At 35.9% G+C, this 15466-nt stretch overlaps 1 non-coding gene across 1 annotated transcript; it reads left to right on the top strand.

The window, feature by feature from the left end:
* The first annotated feature begins 2270 nt into the window (after positions 1-2270).
* Positions 2271-2374, top strand: LOC122492464. The gene has a single exon (XR_006299651.1). It is a non-coding gene; the product is annotated as a U6 spliceosomal RNA (small nuclear RNA).
* The last annotated feature ends 13092 nt before the right edge of the window (positions 2375-15466 follow it).

Below are 15466 nucleotides of genomic sequence, written 5' to 3'. Positions count from 1 at the left end.
ATATATAAAAAATATAGTTTTATCTTGTGGCGCTAACCACATTTCAATGCTAAGTAAGAACATGTGGTCAGTATACCATATCATATAGCACAAAAACTAAGAGAAAAGTAGAGGTTTAAGACAAGAAAAATGTGTGCATGGGTCAATGAAGAGATATTCCTTCTGACACATGGTAATGAACATTATCATTGTATTGAACACTCTGTAGGTAACTTCCCTGCAAAGGGGAAGGACAGACAGTAGGCACTGTGTGTAGTGAAGTGAGAATATCATCAAAATAAGAATTAACTTGTTTATGTGATTTGGAGATGGGTTAATTTTAAAATGAATTTTTTTTCTTTATATCCTCCTAAGCAATCAATCAAAAATATATCAAAACATAATTTAAAAATTTTTCGCAACTGGCAACTGCAATGATGTTAAGATGCTGTGACAAGAAAATAAAATGTTACTATGAATATTATAAATAAAATTGTCAAGGACAGCACTCATATTAAGCACTTAAAAACATTTATAGGACAGTTGAAGATACCTAGACTTAGAATGCCAGTTGCAGATCATCATTCAGAATTATACCAACAATTTCTTTATTTAATAAAAATTTATTTAGTATTTATTCTATTCCAGAAGCCTCTCTAGGCTCTGTGGATACCACAAAAGCAAAAACAGGTAAAATCCATGATCTTCAGGAGCAAATATTCTAGGATAGATACACAAATTCATTTCTCTACCAAAGTTTTCTTAAACTGTTTTTAAAGAACTTCCTTTTTCTATTACCAACTAATTCAACCTAGAATTTGTTCTCTTAAGGGAACGTATTCATTGATTGTCAGACCCAAGAGCTGGAACCTGTTTTATTTATCATCCACTGCAGTACAGCTGAGTGCCTTACATATTACTTAATAACAGTACTGAATTGAATTAATTGAATCAAATTGAAATAAATCAAATTTAATTTAATTGGAAGGAATAAAATAGGTGTTACTGTACTGCTACAAATCCTAACTCAAAAACCAGGAATATCTTCATTAAAAATCAATACCTAAACTGGGGTGCTTGGGTGGCTCAGTCATCTAGGTGTCTGACTTTGGCTCAGGTCATGATCCCATGTTCATGGTTTCAAGCCCCACATCTGGCTCTGTGCTGACAGCTCAGAGCCTGGAGCCTGCTTCAGATTCTGTATCTCCCTCTTTCTCTGCCCCTCCCCTCCTTGCACTCTGTCTCTTCTCTGTCTCTCTCTCTCAAAAATAAAATAAACATTAAAAAAAAAATTTTAATTAATACCAAAACCAAATGAAAACATTAATTACAAGAAAGGAAAACTACAGACCAGTATTTCTCATGAACATAGATGGAAAAATCCTCAACAGAGTATTATCAAATCCAACAATGTATAAAAAGAATTACATACCATGACTAAGTGGGATTTATTCCAGGTATATAAGACTGGTTCAACAAATATTAATCAATTATTGTAATCAATCATATAAACAGACTAATGAAGAAAATTTACATGATCATATCAATTGATGTTAAAAATATATATTTGACACATCCTAACATCTAACACTAATCCATGATAAAAACTCTCAGGAAACTAAGAATGAAGAGGAACTTCCTCAACTTGATAAAGAACGTATATAACAGGGGGTGCCTGGGTGGCTCAGTTGGTTAAGTGTCCGGCTTTGGCTCAGGCCATTATCTCATGGTCTGTGAGTTTGAGCCCCACATCGGGCTCTGTGCTGACAGCTCAGAGCCTGGAGCCTGCTTTGGATTCCATGTCTCCCCCTCTCTCTGCCCCTACCATGCTCATTCTCTGTCTCTGTCTCTCAATAATAAATAAGTGTTAAAAAAATTTTTAATAAAAAAAACTTCTATAAAGAACCCACATTTAAAATCACAGTCAATGGTGGGAAACTAGGGGCTTACCACTAAGACTGAAAACAAGGAAAGGATATTCCCTCTCATAACTCCTATTCAACATTACACTATAAGTGCTAACACATTAAGACAAAAAAAATAATAAAATGCATACAGTCTTTGAAGTAAGAAATAAAATTGTCCTTGTCTAGAGATGGCATGATTGTCTATGTAGAAAATCACAAAGAATCAACAAAAAATTCCTGGAATAAATAAGTGATCATCACAGAAGGGCAGAATAGAAGGTTAAGACAGAAGCAACTGCTTTCCTCTATACTGATGATGAAAAAAATGAAATTTGAACTTTAAAACACAATATTATTTACATTGGCAGCAAAAACAATGGAATAGTGCTCACTTCAATGGCACACATACAAAAGTTGGAATAATACAGAGATTAGCATGGCCCCTGTGCAAGGATGACACACAAATTTTCAAAGTATTCCGTATAAAAAAGGAAAAAGAAAATAATGTAATATTCATATATAAATCTAACAAAATATGTACAGCATTTATATGAGAAAAACAGAATATTATTCAAGGATACAAAGAGATGATCTATTAAGACATAAAGGATGTGAAGGAACCTTAAATGCATATTGTAAGTGAATGAAGTTAGCCTACATGATGCTACATAGTACATGATTCCAATTACATACATTCTGGAAAAGATAAAACTAGAGTGACAGACAAATAATCAATGGTTTCCAGGGCTCAGGGGTGAAAGGAATGAATGGTAAAGCACAGAGGTCAAATTTTTTAAATTTAATTAAAAAAATAGCTGATAAAAGTCAAAGTGACATAGGAGCCAACTAAAAGATCCCCAAAGGTCAAAGCTGGAACAATTGGGACAATAAAATAAAGTAGTATTGGATTGCAACTCGAAGGTTAAAGTAAGTATCCATGAGTCCATACTGATATAAACAAATGATTAAATAAATTAACAAATGAGACAGAAGAGACAAATCTCAGAAGAATTCCACATAAATTATTTAGATACTCCATCCTAAAGGCGGAGAAGAACAACTCCCCATCCTTAAGAGCAGGCTGTACATGGTGACTTCTTTCCAAGTATGAAAATAGGAGGGAGAAGGCTGCCTGTGTAGCTCAGTTGGTTAAGCATCTGACTCTTGGTTTTGAATCAGGTCATAATCTAATGGTTCATGGGTTTGAGTCCCACATTGGGCTCTGCACTTAGAGTGTGGAGCCTGCTTGGGATTCTCTCTCTCTCTCTTTCTCTCTCTCTCTCTCTCTCTCTCTCTCTCTCTCTGCCTCTCACCTACCCATGTGCTCTCTCTCTCACACAAAATAAACATTTTTTTTAAAAAAAAGAAAGAAAATAGGGAGAAAGTAACAGTAACGAAATCTGAAAAACATTACTTCTGCCTATTGACCAAGGTCAACATCAATGGTCACAAATCATGTAGATTGTATGCGTCCTTGATAAGATATGATAAAAATGACACACTTTACTTTTATGATCTTCCTTCCTTAAACCCATAACTCCAGTCTAATTCATGAGAAAAACATCTGATTCCAGTAGATGTTCATCCTACAATACATTTGCTGAGTACTCCCCAAAATTTCAAGGTCATCAAAAACAAGGAAAATCTCAGAAATTATCAAAACCTAGAGGAGATTAAGGAGACAGGATCCCAGAACAGAAAGGAGGAATGAGGTGAAGGCTAAGGAGGTCTGAATAAATTATGGACTTCAGTTAATAATAATGCACCAATGTTGGTTCATTAATTTTAACAAATAGATTATGCTGATGTAAGATATTAACCATAGGGGAAACTGTGTGTGGGGTTGGGTGTGGGAGAAGGATGTATGGGAACCCTCTGTACTATCCATTAAATCTTTCTGTAAATCTAAAACTTTTCTAAAAATAATCTATTAATTAAAAATTAATATTCTGACTAACCCATTGGCACATACTTTAATATAAGTAAGATTAATTTTGAAATGTAACTGATAACCAGACCACGGACCTTGGCAATGCCCACTACAGTGTAGTGCTAAGAAGATTCAGTCTGAAGAAACTTGTCATCCTTACTCATTTATTATAAAAATTAAAATGCTATAATTATCTATGAAACCATTTCTTATCAGAATATAAACAATAGTTACCCTTGAACAACACAAGTTTGAAATGCATTGATCCACCTATGTGGATTTTTTCTTTGATAAATACAATACCATAAATATATTTTCTGTTACGATTTTCTTAATAACATTTTTTCTCTAGCTTACTTTATTGAAAAAAATACAGTATATAATATATGTAACATGCAAAATATGTGTTAATAGACTTTATGTTATCCATAAGGCTTCCAGTCAACAGTAGGCTATTAATAGTTAAGTTTGGGGGGCAAAGTTATATGCAGATTTTAAACTGTGTGGGGCTTGACACCTCTAATCCTCGTGTTGTTCAAAGGTCAACTATACTCAAGTTTCCTCCATAGTCTTGCAACCTAATCTAGCCACTTTCCTAACTCTTTATTCCCATTCACAGCTAATCTTAATCCACAGTTATATTCACTGTTTCTACCTCCTTATTTTCCACTTCTCATTCATAGTAATTTGGTTCTGCCCCAATTACTCCTCCAAAGTTAATAATGGTCTACCTAAACCAGTAGGCACGCACCTATTATTTTACTTCATTTCTTGGAAGTATCTGACACATTATCTATTCCTCCCTTTTTAAAACACTTTCTTCCTTTTCATTCATCACATTTCATTTTCCTGGTTTTCTTCCCGCCTTTCTTGCATCTTCTTGTGTGTGTGTGTGTGTGTGTGTGTGTGTGTGTGTGTGTGAGAGAGAGAGAGAGAGAGAGAGAGAGAGAGATTCTTATCCTGTCCTTAAATGTTATTGTCCTTAAAGTTCAGTTAAGCAAATTCTTTTCATTGTATGTTACTCTCACTGTGTGATTACCTTAACTTCTATAGGCTTTAGTAGCTACTATCTGTTGTCTAGGGCTCTCTCCTGAGCTTGGAGATACTATCCTACTTAATTGGTATTTCCACTTTGCAGCGCCACTCACATATACAAGTCAAAAAGTCCCAGAATTATCTACCATGTCCTCTTCCCCTAACTCCTTATACTCTATATTCTCTCAGTACATGGTATCACCATTGTCTACTCAAGACAACAGTCATTAGAATCAATTTAACCCTCACCTCCAATATTAACGCATTCCTTAATTCTCAGCATACCTCCTAAAAAACCTTCGCAAATTCATCAACTTCTATCCATCCATAGAACTACCATCCTACTTCAAACCATCATTATCTCTTACCTAGATTTCTAAAATAGCCCCTTCCAGGTCCCCACATCTCCATGCCTTCTCCCTCCAGTTGTTCTCTATTCTATCTCATCATTACTAATTCAAGACACTTTAATGATTCCCTTTTGTTATTAGTTTGAGATCCAAATGATTTAATTTTGCCTATAGGGTCTTTCCTAATTAGGGTCCCACTTAATATTCCAGTCTACTTTCCTGCTTCTTTCCCTACTTCCCTAGTTCCACCTCACACCATGCAAACTGCGTTCAGTTCCTCAAATGTCTATGCAGCTTTCTCTGAATGCAACATTACCCTAGCCCACTCTCACTGTCACCTACTCTAACCTCAGAGTTCACTTTAAATAGTCCTTTCAAGAAGCTTTCTCTGAATCCTCAGAGATAGTTGCCTCTCCTACATATTGCCAAAGAATCTTTTTCTTCTGCTCTCAAAACCCTTGACACACACACACACACACACACACAGATAATTTTAAATATCCTCAATATTTATCCATATTGCTAATTAAACTCCAAGCTCTCCAAAGGTAATAAGAATATCGATATTATTTATTAACTCTTCCCCAAAATATCTAACACAATGACTGACGGTCAGACAATATTTGATACATTGACTGAGTGATGAAAATATAAATGGATGGTTGCAATAACTCAAAAAAAAAAAAAACCTGAAAAGTAGATAATCTATTTAAACTTAGAATTTAAAAAAAAGAAAAGAAAAAGAAAAACACTTCTCTGGAATGAGTTACAGCTTGCCTGGAGCTTTCGATTCTAATACATTTTCTTAGAAATAGACTTGGTTTCTATGTGTATGAAAAATTCATAAAGAATACCCACTGTATCCCAGGTTTAAAGTAAGGATTTCCAAGAGAGTATTATTGCATTAGGTTGCAATAGTCACGTTAATCACCTAATACCATGTTTGAACTACACATGAATGGACAGGACCAAAATTCCAAGACATCAAAGGACTCAAGTTTGATAATAATAGTTTGGAAGCAGTCAGACAAGAGTTAAGGAAGGAACTGTCAGCAACTGAAGGATAACAGTGGGTATTAACAAGTACATATCACAGGGCCATGACTGCAAATTCAATATCGGATGTATAAATAGCAATACAAGCCAGAATGAACCCCTGGCTCAAGCAGCCTTTAGACTTGACAACTGGGCAGTTTAGGAAGATTTCAAAGCTTCACAGAACAGACACAGAATAGATGACAACATTTTGAGTATTAGTAGCAGCAAAGTATATAGAATAACAAGGATGAGATAAAGATATTCTGCCATGTCTATGTACAGGAGAGGATAGAAAAACAAAAATAGGTAGTGAAAAATTTATAGAGTCAAAGATACATATAATATTTTCTCCAAATTAGCTTTTTTCATTTAAAAGCAACAATGACCAAATAGTTTCAAAATGTTTTAATTTTTCTTTTAATTATACTTAAATTACAGGGGCGCCTGGGTGGCTCAGTTGGTTAAGCATCCGACTTTGGCTCAGGTTATGATCTTGCGGTTTGTGGGTTCACGCCCTGCAATGGGCTCTGTGCTGACAGCTCAGAGCCTGAAGACTGCTTCAATTTCTGTGACTCCTCTCTCTGTCCCTCCCCCACTCACGTTCTGTCTCCGTCTCTCAAAAAATAAACATTAAAAATAATTTTTTAATCCTACATAAAAAATTAATAAATATTTTTCTTTTAAAATGTCTAATTGCCATGTCTTATGTTACAAAGAAACAGGCATCAAATGACATTAATGATAAAGTCAATGTTAACAGAATTAAAGTAACAGAGTTTCTCTTGACTTCTCTAAAGTTTGTATTACTTATTATTGGCTTTTTTGTAAATGAAGATACTCTCAAAGAAGGAATGGTTGTTTTTATATAATCAATTCTGAAAATTCTACTATTACATCTTCCTTCACTGATGTCATCTCCACTCAGGTTATTCACAAAGTAGTTGGGTTAGGAAACAACAACACTTAGATTTTGTCTCAAATGTTTTAGAGAAACTAGCTCTAAGAATCCAAATCACCAGGCTGTTGCAAATCCCCTACTCTTCTATTTTGACCTACCACATGTTCAACATCATCAAAAACCTTCTGAGCCCAGAAGTATGATCCAGGTTTCCTTTTTTATCTCCCATGTGTTGCATACAATAAGAAAGGAAATTCTCATAATATGTGCTCAAAAAATACTTGTTTGGTAAATGAGTGAACAAGGAGTAAGAGAAATAAGTCCCTAATCTTTTGCTCACCTTGTGCCAGGTATTATGCCTAGATGAAAAGAGTGGATTAGAATGTACTTGACCATCTATCTTTATACATAGTATCAAGCTATTGAACCTCTAATTTATGAAAGGTGTGAGACAACTTGGCATATCGCTTTTTTTTAATTCTTTTGTTGATTTACTTCTAGGAGTTCCACATTTTCTCATTATCTTTCTTTTCCTGCAACCATTTGTGCATATAATTGCTTTTAAACCATGAAGTTGCTGTAACAAATAGTGCTGTCTTTAATAAAGAAGACAGTAGTTGACAGATTAATGACATTAAATTATTTAATAACCCCCTATCTTTAAATAAATTATAAGAGGCACAGTTCATTTGTTTATTTTTGGTCCTCAGACTTTGTATAGGCAGTTAATACATAGGAAGGAATTACAGCAAACTCATTTCTGCCTCAGGAACTAGAGGTGAGCTCTTCTCCTAGCGATGAATATCTATTTGAATTTCTATACGGAGTCAAGTGCCAATTACAATAAAACAATCTAAGCGTCTTTAAAATCTAAAGACCCATTCACTGGATAAGTTGGACTCCAAAATTTATGGAAATGGTGATTTCATAGAAGCTTGCACTAACTTGTCCCCTTGCCTAATGTGCCCATTGAACTAAACTACACAAATGCAAGATTTTATGGGAAAAATTATATTAGCTAGCCATAGGTGGAAACATCTACGTTTTCAGCTGGTTCCTCTTCAATAAAGAACAGTCATGAAATAAAACCTATAATTATGTTTATTCCTCCAAAAACTAACCATTCTTAACTTTAGAAAACAGGCCTACCTGTTCATTTAAATTTATTAAAAAAATTAGAATTCACTCCTTTAATTCTCAAATTCAATTAAATTTGAATCTTTGAACTTTTTTTGAGTCTTGGGCTTTTTTTCTGTAGTTTGTTTAACTTAATATTTTCTGGAGGTGGGATTTTTCTGTTTACTTGTTTGATTTTGTTACTCAATACAAATACACTCCATCTAATTTCCTTTCCATATTTCCATTGGCTTTGTAAAATAACCTGAAGTGTGTGCATAGACATGAATGGAACACATTATAGAAATACATAAGTTTTTAGTGAGAAATTTTCACTTGCTTTTTATTAAGTATGTATTTTTTAAAATTTGTAGATAAGTTGTAGAAATTACTTATTCTTGGTTTATGGATATAATACCTAGTTTCCTAAAATATATTTAGCTATCCAGTTATGCTCTGTTTATATCAGTTGTGACATTCACTGTCATTTTAAAACATAATTTTTTAAATTTCAGCACATAAAGATGTGCCCCACTAAGTATATCTATTCATATTTGGATACTATGACAATAAGTACTATGATTGCTACAACCATAGGAAAAACGTCGAGTCCCACACTTGTGTTCCTTACGTTTCTACATGGTGGTAGCTAAGTGTTCCTCGTTCAACTATGAGTGTTCAACACTGCAGACTTGAATAAAAATTTAAAAGTATTATTTTTAAAAATGTATTTTTCTAATTTGGAGGGAAAAAAAAGAAAAAGAAGAAAGAAAAATATGTATTTTCTGAGCATGCTTTAAAGAAACGAATCCCTTGGATAAACTTTATTACTGACTCACAACACTTATTTTTTAATACATTTTGTGTGGATTGCATTCCACATTTTACACAATCAGCTCAGGCCTGAAGTCAAAGTTCCCATGGCTGTTTATGTCTGAGTGGGCACTGAGTGGTCATTGATTTTCTTTCTCTATATATAGTCCCCCCCTACACCCCCGTCTAATCTCCTCTTCTTACAGGACACAAATTGTACTGGATTAGGGCCCACCCTGATGGCTTCAGTTTAATTTAATTACCTTTGTAAAGGTCCTATCTCCAAATAGCGTCATAATGTGAAGTACTGGGGGGACTTCAATGCGAATTTTTGGAGAACACAATCAAACCCATAACTACCACAAAATTCTAATCACCCAAAACTCAAAGTCCTTCTGACTCCTTTCTTTCTTTTCCTCTTTCCATTCAAATACATTTTCTGTAAATGCTACTGTGACACTTTTCCCTACTCTCTATATCAACTCTAATGGAGATTTCTTATCTATACTATCACTATATCATGCTAACAAACTCACCAATACTGTCTACACATTTGCCGCGGTAACTGTCTTTCTAAAACTAAGCAGTAATAATGCTACATCAACTCAAAAACCTATGGTGACTCCTAAGTTACTGCCTAACAATTGCCTAATAATAACTTAGACTGCTTTTTAAAGGTGTCCTCTGACTGCCTTTCAAGGCCTGTCTTGATCTCCTTCCAAAGAGGTCTCCACTATTATGCCCCATGATTTCTCTGTGGAATCTTCAATTTCTAGAACAGTGTATTTTGTATTGTGAGGAAAAAAAAAAACACTATTAGTGAATTATAAAGCTAATTTTAACAATAATTTTAGAAACCAAAGAATAGGATGGAATGGAATGGAATGTATCAGAATATATCAGAATAATATTTTAGAAAGTATCTAAACATTCATACATGCTATGAAGTTCAGACTTTTTTTCTTCCCCACCAAGTTATTCCTTAAGATTCTCCTGAGTTCTTTATTTTATGCCTCTCTTTGAATATTTTCAAGATACTATTACTTTATACATAAATTATAAATTATACTTATTTCCCCAAGCGTAATTGAATTCCATGCACATAAGTCCCTGTTTTCTGAAAGTTTTCCTCTGCCTCCTGACTGACACATAGGTTCAGAACCTACAAGTGTGCCACATGGCCCTTGTGCACAGCAGCATGACAGCAGTAAAAGCATTAAAGCACACCATATTTCTCAGCATTTATTAGATTTCAAAACCTCCTAAACAGCCACCACTGAGCAATTTTTAATTTAACACTGAATGGACTTCAGCTATTAGTCATGTAAAGTGTTGCTATAGGTGCTTAAAAAGATTTGTGTCGGTTAATCATCAACAGAGCCAGAGCACTACAAACCAACACAAAATGAAGACCTAAGAGTGAAAGCAAAAGTGAAATCTGACTGTTACAGCAACAGAGTTAGGGGGTTGGGAGGCCCTTCTTTGGTAGGATAATGTAAGGACATAATAAAATATCAGGTTCCAGAGAGAGGAGCATCATGAAAATCAGCAAGTTATTCCTGATATGTTTTATTTTTTAAAGGAAATACAAAGATAAAGTAACTCCATATAATTAAAAATAATTATAAATACTTGTATCTATTCACTGATGTTGCAAAGAAGCCTTTATTCTGAGTTTGGTCATCTCTCTCCTGGGAGTCCTTGCTCTATATTTGTGCTTGAAAGAAAACATACAGACCACAAAGAAATGAAGAGGGTATACCTCAAATTACAGAAAAATATATATTTTAAATTGTGTTCCTCACTGTCAACATAATTACAAGACTAATGCCTTGTTTGTTATTTCTATTTACTTTAAACATGTCTCTAAGATCTTGTTTCCATTTCCACTGTGGATCAGTGGTTCTCAAATGCATAAGAATCACCTACAGAGTTTGTCATGCAGGCAATCCAAGACTTTGCCCCAGCCTTGGACTAAGGGAGTTCTATGTTTTAAATTTTTTTTTTCAACATTTATTTATTTTTGGGACAGAGAAAGACAGAGCATGAACGGGGGAGGGGCAGAGAGAGAGGGAGACACAGAATCGGAAACAGGCTCCAGGCTCTGAGCCATCAGCCCAGAACCTGACGCGGGGCTCGAACTCACGGACCGCGAGATCGTGACCTGACTGAAGTCAGACACTTAACTGACTGCGCCACCCAGGCGCCCCGGGAGTTCTATGTTTTAGAGTGCCATCCTTGAAATTTCCCAAGTCTCCCTCTTGTGCATGGGATTGTAGTGCTTTTTAAGAGGGCACCTGAGCCTGAAATCCTCTTGGGAGTACTTTCCAAGCTTCTGAACAGTGGGGTAGACCAGATGTCATAAGGAGTTCTAGGGTTTGTTACCTATAGATTTGGCACTAGGCCCCATCCAGGTGATAGTTCCAGAAGTGCAGCATGGAAAGTGGATCACCAGAGTGGTAAGGTTGTGTTATTTTTGTTGTTGTTATTGTTGTTTGCATAATTGTATGACTTTGGACAGACATAGTAATGCTGGCACACGGAGTTTGAGTGACCATCACTCACTGGAAGATAAGTTGGTCCACGATTACACAATTAAATTCCAAATGGCACATATAACATGAGCAGAAAACAAGTAACCATTTACAGTTTGCTGAATTCTCTGGGAAAGATTTGCATTTGTGGTCATCATCAACAAAGCACAGTAAAACTTTCAACAGAGGCAGCAGAGGCTAGCATTTATGAGCAGCGTGACGCATGATGCAGCACCATAAGTGGTATTACTCCGCAGTAAATAAGGGGCATGAGGACTTTGATTCAATACAAACATATTCCAAAGAGCCATGATACTTTTGAGTAATAACAGCATTGCTATCCTTTTCTCATGGTGGGAGAAATAAAATTAACCAAGAATGATGCATTTGACCACAAGGAACATAAAGAGATGGTTCCTAGATCTGAATTTAAAAAGATGATGCGTGGACCCTATAATGAATCTTCTCATGTACCAATTAAACAATAAACAAATACTTAAGTACTTCTTCCCAACTCTATTATTTTAAACCATCATTCATAATCACTATTCTTTACATGGAACCATGAATTTTGTAATACATGTGTAATAAAATCAATTATACAGATACCTACAGAAATATTTACCTGAGGAACCCAAACCCCAGAAGCAACCTTGATTCCCAATTCCCTCCTGGTTCATCTCTCTTTCTCTCTGCCTTCCATTGCCCACCTCCCAACTCTACTCCAACTTGCATCTCCTAACCAGCACTGAGGCCAAAGCAGAAGACTCCATCTATTTTCCTATCTGGTGATTTTACAAAACCTTGATAAGCATTTGTGGTGCATAATACATGAGACTCAGAAAATTATGTCCTGATTTTTAAAAAACAATCATTTAAGTTTGGAAGCTTACCATAAGGCAGAATAACAGAAAGCTCTCCCTGATGAAGAGTTTATGTCTCTTCTTTCAGATAAAGCTAGCTGATTAACAAGCTTGTTATCCTATATCCAAAGGTTGGAGTCAGCTGGTTGGAATGGTGTTAGCTGAGAAATGAATTTTGACATCATTTCAAGCCATTCTTTTGTTCAAAACAGTACTGAGGTTGCTTTGAGTCATACATGTGTGTCAAAAAAGCGGTGGGGGCAGTGCCTGGGAAGGTTGGTCAGTTAAGCACCCAACTCTTGATTTCGGCTCAGGTCATGATCTCATGGTCGTGCGATTGAAATCTGCATAGGGCTCTGCGCTAGATGGGGAGCCTGCTTAAGATACTCTCTCTCCCTGTCCCTCTGCGCTCCCCACTCACACTCTCTCTCCCTCAAAAAAAAAAAAAAAGAGTATATATGCTCATGAAGGCTTCTGATTGTAAGAAGCTGAAGGCTTCTAAACATCAAATTGGGAGCAGTTTGAAGCCATCATAATTAAGCTTTGAAAGTAAACTTTGTGGAGAAGAAATTGATCTTAAATTAAAACACTGAGAGAAAACATAGAAAAAGACATTAATCCATGCCCATAAACTGCATTTCTTGAAATCTTGCTTATGATGGTATTTTCTTCCAAGATATAGATCTATATAGAGATATTTTGAGGTTAACAAGTACTCCATTATAATTTTAACAAATGATTTTTCTATGTATTTTGTCAAAAATATATCATTGTTGGATAGTTTTTGCTTAGCTTTATCACAATAGACAAATGGTACTTAGCAAAGACCCAAATAACCAGAAAGTCAAGGCCAGTGGTCCCAAAGAAAGCCCCTTTATGTTTCTCCTTAAAAGAAAAAGACAGCTAAAAAAAAAAAGTAGATTTCATGAAATGGGAAATGGAAAACATATTGTATGCATTTAAAATGGATGATCTGAATATAAAGAAAATCCCTTTCTCCCTCAGTTCGCTCTTCCTCCACAACGAGGGCATGAAACTTTAGAATGAGTCAAGAGGGCTGTAAGACGTGAGAAAGTTTCAACTATTCCAAATCATTATCCATATGTGGATTTTAAAAATCATTACTCCTATGAGATTGTTTTTAATTTCTAAGGCTCCATAGGGCATTCTTTGGTCTTATATCCTACATTCCTCCTTTGTTTGGATGTTATAAAGCAGTACTGAAACTCTATAGTTCATTCTGATGAATACCTTTATTTACTTGGGAATATGATCTTCATCTCAGAAGGACTAGATGTAACATTTGATACAAAGGTCACCACTGCTATATTGCTTACAAATTACAATTTTTAATAGCCCTTCTGCCTTACTCTTTACCCCCATCACCCATATACACCTAGCATGAAAAGAAGACCTGTTCTTCTGGCAGGTTGAATATAAAACACTAAAGTTTTTGTTTAAATGAAAATTATTTTCAGTGAGGCCTCTTGTTAGTTCAATTAATGTGTACGGAAACTTAATGGAAGCTATAGCCTATTTTGCTATTATGTTGCTTATCTGTGAATACGGTATTTTTTAAATAGAGTTTTAATTTATCATATCCTATGCTAAAATATTTTAGACTAAAATTTTCCATCCATCAAAAACTATGGCCAATTTTTTGGGGTGCCTGGGTGGCTCAGTCGGTTAAGCGTCCGACTTCGGCTCAGGTCACGATCTCGCGGTCCGTGAGTTCGAGCCCCGCGTTGGGCTCTGGGCTGATGGCTCAGAGCCTGGAGCCTGCTTCTGATTCTGTGTCTCCCTCTCTCTCTGCCCCTCCCCCGTTCATGCTCTGTCTCTCTCTGTCTCAAAAATAAATAAAAAACGTTAAAAAAAAAACTATGGCCAATTTTCAAATATTTACTAAGAATCTAATGTACATCAACAAGACAGGACAGCTATACAGAAAAAGACCATGACACCTTCTCTGCCATATCTGGTTGAGCTCAGTGAGAGGTTATGCTCTCTCACACACAAAAATAATGATAACCGGTAAATAGTTATGAAGGAATTATCTAGACTTGCTCCTAGTTTTGTAAATTCAAAGGCCTGTAGAAACTGGGTTGACTGTGAGGCAATAAGTAGACTCGAGAACACACGCTCCACCTTACTGAGTATCCACTACTCTAGACATTTGTAGAAATGTGACCCTTGAGGGGCGCCTGGGTGGCGCAGTCAGTTAAGCGGCCGACTTCAGCCAGGTCACGATCTCGCGGTCCGAGAGTTCGAGCCCCGCGTCGGGCTCTGGGCTGATGGCTCAGAGCCTGGAGCCTGTTTCCGATTCTGTGTCTCCCTCTCTCTCTGCCCCTCCCCCGTTCATGCTCTGTCTTTCTCTGTCCCAAAAATAAATAAATGTTGAAAAAAAATTCAAAAAAAAAAAAAAAAAAGAAATGTGACCCTTGATTTGCCAATTTTGGCTTTTTAAAAATGTAACATCAGGGGCCCCTAGGTGGCTCAGTCGGTTGAGCATCGTCCAACTTCGGCTCAGGTCATGATCTCACAGCTTGTGGCTTCAAGCCCCGCATTGGGCTCTGTGCTGACTGGCTCAGAGCCTAGAGCTGCTTTGGATACTGGGTCTTCCCCTCTCTCTGCCCCTCCCCTGCTTACACTCTGTCTCTCTCAAAAATAAGTAATAAAACCCTAAAAATAAATTAAAAAATAAAAATGTAACATCAAATTTTTTAATGTAAAATCTATCAATTTATAAATGTTGGCTATAATTCAATTCAGACAAAAAAACCCAAAAAACAAAAAAAAAACAGCTCTATGACCTAAACCAAAAAACATCTGCAGGCCAGATGTGCTAACAGCCATCAGTTGGCAAGTCCTAGTCTAGACTAGTGACTTCGAACCTTGTTTATCACCAGCATCATTCAATCATTTATGATTTCTATACTGAACATGCATCCTTCTATACGTCTGCCTCCTTCTTCTATTTATTTACTGGGGTGTGGTGGGCTCCTC

This window comes from Prionailurus bengalensis, chromosome C2 (assembly GCF_016509475.1).
Source record: "Prionailurus bengalensis isolate Pbe53 chromosome C2, Fcat_Pben_1.1_paternal_pri, whole genome shotgun sequence".
Taxonomy (NCBI): domain Eukaryota; kingdom Metazoa; phylum Chordata; class Mammalia; order Carnivora; family Felidae; genus Prionailurus; species Prionailurus bengalensis.
Note: the sequence above shows the minus strand (reverse complement) of the source record. Positions and strands in the feature narration are given on the sequence as shown.